Here is a 6,125-nt window from a genome sequence, read left to right as displayed (position 1 = left end):
CTATTTGAAAGGTTTGGAGGGGGGCCGGATCCCATCACTCTCAGCAAGCCCCAGGGATCTTTGGCTAGCTTAGCATGATGGGGATCGAAATCACTCCCAGAGGGATGTTGACTCCCAGCATGCCTGCTATCCCCTATTTGTTAATCCTACCTTATACTCCTCTCCCTTGGGTTTTAAAGCTTGTGTTTAAAGGGTTAATTATCTTCATGCCCAGGCTTGATTTAATCTCTATATAATGTGAAGGTGTTTATTTTACAGACAGTAAAGGTCTCCCCCGGTCCTCGTACTTTGGGGACACGCTGAGAGGGGGCAAGATGGTGGCAAAGTGTCCTAAAATAAATCCTTTGCCGGGCTGGAACATGCGTATCTGATAAAGGGTTAATACACGCGTGGGGGATTTCAGGGTCCCCGTAGACCCCCCCCCCGGGAGCATTAGGTGGCAGCTCTATATATTGCTAAGGACTGATGCGCTTCCCTGGAGGCAAAGTGTGTGGGGGGGTGGTGATCGGTTACAGGAGCCTGGTATTGATTAGGAACACAGATATTGATTGATTAACCCCCCCTCTATCTAATCGACCCCCCACCCGCACACCAAGATAGTGTGATCTACTGTATAAGAGCGACTGCTCGGTGCGTGTCGGGGTTAAATAAAAATCCACACATTATTATTCCGTATAACAGCGAACCCTTTAAAAACACCTACGAGAAACCTTTTTAGGTTAATATTTAAACGTTTAATTTCCCTTTAAATCCTTGTTTTGGGTCACGGGCGGTAGTGAAGGGGTTAATTCCGACCTTGTGTACCGGCGGCACATTCCAGGATGCTTAAGGAGTATTAGCGGGGATGAGTAATGTCTGCCGTGCTGCCCCCTGAGCGGGGTCTGTACACGCACACTCCGCAGGGGCGCTCTATAAATACGCCGGGCTAAATGGGTCTAGACGGTGCTATTTGGGGGGCAAATATGATCCCTGTGAGCTGTTTGCACTATTATAGTAAATTAATTGCCCCCAAAACATTAGGGAAAACTGTTGAAAAGCAGGAATTGTGAACCCGGTTAACCAATTATTAAAAGTACACAAAGTGGTGTTTTTTAAAGAATTAAAGATCCGCTCGGTCCCGTCGCTCTCAGTCCTTGGATGGATCAATGGGAGCACTTTCTGCGCGTGCCCATGGGGGGTCTCGTTATACCCCCTCTGAGTCGGTGAGTATATCGCGTTGGGGGTAATATGTTCAGCTACAGAATATCTCCATGCATTTCCAAGGGGGTTATGACGGAGCGAGTGTGTTTTGGTGTAAGCGTGTGTTACAGTACGTGCGTGTACGTGTTATAGTGAGCGTGTGTGTTAGTTGCGGGTGCAGGGGGGCATTTATCAGGGCCTGGAGGGGTAAAGGGGGCAATTACACTCGCCCATTGTGGTATCTCTTGCCTCAGGAAACAGCATACATTGTATATTTTATATATATATATATGCATAAAAATACGCCGTTTCCCAGAAACATTGTAACAGAGATGCTTTTATGCGGTTTCTAATAATATATTCGTTATTCATCAATATTCATTTTAAGGAAAATTCTTTAGAAAAATACATAATGCATAAAATGTTTAGAATCCCATAATAATCTTATTTTTATTCATGTGATACACAGCGCGTCCGCAGGATAATGGCATTTTGCGCTCTGTTGAATATCGCAAAGCTTTTGTCAACTGATTCGTCGGCGTTCGCGGGTTAGGGATCCGCATAATATGTCATTTTAATTTTGCATTTGGGGTAAATATTAATATTCGCAGCGAGCGGCCGGGTTGGTCATGCGGCCCCAAACGCTTACAAAGAACCCCTGTTCATTTCTAAAATGATGGTGCCATCTAATGGAGATTTGTGATGGTGCAATATTTTAAAGGGTTAAAATATATATTTTTCTCCTTAAGCATAGCCCCCAGAGCTGTATACAATAATAACCACGAGCGCTGTATACAGTAATATAACCCTACAGCGCTGTATACAGTAATATAACCCCCAGCGCTGTATACAGTAATATAATCCCCCAGCGCTGTATACAGTAATATAACCCCCCAGCGCTGTATACAGTAATAAAATCTCCAGCGCTGTATACAGTAATATAACCCTACAGCGCTGTATACAGTAATATAACCCCCAGCGCTGTATACAGTAATAAAATCTCCAGCGCTGTATACAGTAATATAACCCCAGCGCTGTATACAGTAATATCACCCCCAGCGCTGTATACAGTAATATAACCCCCAGCGCTGTATACAGTAATATAACCCCCCAGCGCTGTATACAGTAATATAACCCCCCAGCGCTGTATACAGTAATATAACCCCCAGCGCTGTATACAGTAATATAACCCCCAGCGCTGTATACAGTAATATAACCCCCCCAGCGCTGTATACAGTAATATAACCCCCCAGCACTGTATACAGTAATATAACCCCCCCCAGCGCTGTATACAGTAATATAACCCCCAGCGCTGTATACAGTAATATAACCCCCCAGCGCTGTATACAGTAATATAACCCCCCAGCGCTGTATACAGTAATATAACCCCCAGCACTGTATACAGTAATATAACCCCCAGCACTGTATACAGTAATATAACCCCCAGCGCTGTATACAGTAATATAACCCCCCAGCGCTGTATACAGTAATATAACCCCCCAGCACTGTATACAGTAATATAACCCCCAGCGCTGTATACAGTAATATAACCCCCAGCGCTGTATACAGTAATATAACCCCAGCACTGTATACAGTAATATAACCCCCAGCGCTGTATACAGTAATATAACCCCCCAGCGCTGTATACAGTAATATAACCCCCAGCGCTGTATACAGTAATATAACCCCCAGCGCTGTATACAGTAATATAACCCCCAGCGCTGTATACAGTAATATATCCCCCCAGCACTGTATACAGTAATATAACCCCCCAGCACTGTATACAGTAATATAACCCCCCAGCACTGTATACAGTAATATAACCCCCCAGCGCTGTATACAGTAATATAACTCCCAGCGCTGTATACAGTAATAACCCCCAGCGCTGTATACAGTAATATATACCCCCCAGCGCTGTATACAGTAATATAACCCCCAGCGCTGTATACAGTAATATAACCCCCAGCGCTGTATACAGTAATATAACCCCCAGCGCTGTATACAGTAATATAACCCCCCAGCGCTGTATACAGTAATATAACCCCCAGCGCTGTATACAGTAATAAAATCTCCAGCGCTGTATACAGTAATATCACCCCCCAGCGCTGTATACAGTAATAAAATCTCCAGCGCTGTATACAGTAATATACCCCCCAGCGCTGTATACAGTAATATATACCCCCCAGCGCTGTATACAGTAATATAACCCCCAGCGCTGTATACAGTAATAAAATCTCCAGCGCTGTATACAGTAATATAACCCCCAGCACGCTCTATACAGTAATATAACCCCCAGCACGCTCTATACAGTAATATAACCCCCAGCGCTGTATACAGTAATATAACCCCCCAGTGCTGTATACAGTAATATAACCCCCCGCGCTGTATACAGTAATATAACCCCCAGCGCTGTATACAGTAATATAACCCCCCAGCGCTGTATACAGTAATATAACCCCCAGCGCTGTATACAGTAATATAACCCCGGCGCTGTATACAGTAATATAACCCCCAGCGCTGTATACAGTAATATAACCCCCCAGCGCTGTATACAGTAATATAACCCCCCCAGCACTGTATACAGTAATATAACCCCCCGTGCTGTATACAGTAATATAACCCCCAGCGCTGTATACAGTAATATAACCCCCCAGCACTGTATACAGTAATATAACCCCCAGCGCTGTATACAGTAATATAACCCCCCGCGCTGTATACAGTAATATAACCCCCAGCGCTGTATACAGTAATATAACCCCCAGGGCTGTACACAGTAATATAACCCCCAGCGCTGTATACAGTAATATAACCCCCAGCGCTGTATACAGTAATATAACCCCCCAGTGCTGTATACAGTAATATAACCCCCCAGCACTGTATACAGTAATATAACCCCCAGCACTGTATACAGTAATATAACCCCCCAGTGCTGTATAGTAGAGGACTGCATTGGGATGCGGGACCCGCCAAAAAACTTGCGGGTGGGAGCGGGGGGTCAGGCGCTGTACCTGCAGGTCCCGGTAATCCCGTGCAGTCCCGCAAGGCTGCCTTTGCGCTGCTCCCTCACAGTGTCTCTACTCTTGCTCCGCCCAGGAACACAGCAGAGTCACGTGATGTGACGTCACTTCCCGTGACTCCGCCTTGTTCCTGGGCGGAGCAAGAGAAGAGACGCTGTGAGGGAGCAACTCGAAGGCAGCCTTGCGGGACTGCGCTGGAAATCTGCAGTTCAGGTAAGGAGGGGGCGTGATTGGCCACATTTGTGGCGGGAGCGGGCGGGATTGGACAAAAAATCAGCGGGATTAAAAAAGCGCAGGGCTCTATATAGGTAACGTCAGACGGTCACAAAAACCTCAATTTGTCCCAATAAACTCCCTCTATCAGCAGACCTTGAGGCGCCAAAAAAACAACTCAATATTTTTTTTAAAAAAACGTACATTTAATCTGATTAGAGAAATACAAAAGTCGGTGGGAGAGCTTTTTTAACCCCTTAAGGACAATGGGCGGTCTTTAAACCCATTGAAAACAATGCATTTTGAGCCTCTAGATGTACGGGCTCTGTCATTAAGGGGTTAATTGTCTAATCAGTAAAATCTTAAACGCCTGTTGGACATTTACCGATGAAAATATAATTAGAATAACCGAAAACCACATTTTGAGGTTTTAAGTATTATCTGTAATCTTCTAAAAGATAATCTTTATGTAACGGTCATTTTCTTAGAACATAACTGGATAACATAAACCGTCATACATGAAATATTATCATCACAGAAACAGAGACCACCAGCAGATCCCTCGAGATGCACACGTTCACACACACACTCACACTAACACTCACAAAACACACGGGCTGACACCAGATACTAACATATACACTCATGCTAACACAACACACAAACATACACACACATGCTGACACACACAGTCATGCTAACACCAAATACTAACACACACATGTGCTAACAGCATCTTCTCACACATGCTAACACTATACACTAACACACACACTCTAACAACATACATACATACACACATACACACTCACTCTCCTATCATCAGTGCAGCTTGCCAGCTCTCCTTTCACCTCTCCCCCTCCTTTTTTTGAGGGTTTACATTAAATACACACATTTTTAGTGGCATTAGGTACAATTCAAAGCGTATAATGAAACCTTTAGACTATTAACACTTTATAAGCAAATTCCAATTTACGATTCAGCACAAATATCTGGCCCGCGTGACACAGAAGCAGCAAACTACAGACTGTGTTTGCAAATCTGGGACACATGGCAGGTACAAGTAGTATTCATGTTTGAAATGTCTTCTGAAAAAGCCAAATTCTTTGTCAGTTATTTGACATTGGACCATTTTCTTCGGCGTTTAACTAAAAGGCTAGCGAATGTGTGATGTGGTGCAGCGTTTGGCTCCCTCAAAAGGGTTAATGTTCTCCAGACTTAAATCCACTTTGTATTGAGCTCAGGGGACAAAGGGATTATTTGGGAAAGCAGAATTAATAGCGGTTAGCCAGGGGGAAATGTGTTTAAAAAAGACTTTTTCTGGTTAATGAATCAGCCTGATCCAGGAATGGCTAGAAATGCCCAAGGCTCCCGAGCATCCAATCGATAAGAGGGCAGACTCCAAGGTGCCGGTTCCTCGGTGTACAGCAGGTGGCGCTATCTGCATTGCAAGGGCCAGTTTATTCCGCATGCAGCAGGTGGCGCTGTCTGACTGCCTGCCCTCCCGGCTCCAGCAGGTGGCGCTATGTTCCCTCTGTGAGTAGTTACTGATGTGTGCAGCAGGAGGCGCTGTCAGACAGAGCAAAACGTAACGATTCCGACAGCCTCGCACAGCGAATCCCTTCCTCGACTAAGGAAAAAAGTGACAAAATAAGACTTTCTGTCTCTCCTAGAATTTCTGTATATTTTTAACGTGAAATACAGCGGTCAAAAAAG

This window comes from Spea bombifrons, chromosome 4, assembly GCF_027358695.1.
Source record: "Spea bombifrons isolate aSpeBom1 chromosome 4, aSpeBom1.2.pri, whole genome shotgun sequence".
Lineage (NCBI taxonomy): Eukaryota > Metazoa > Chordata > Amphibia > Anura > Pelobatidae > Spea > Spea bombifrons.
This window is presented reverse-complemented; position numbering follows the sequence as displayed.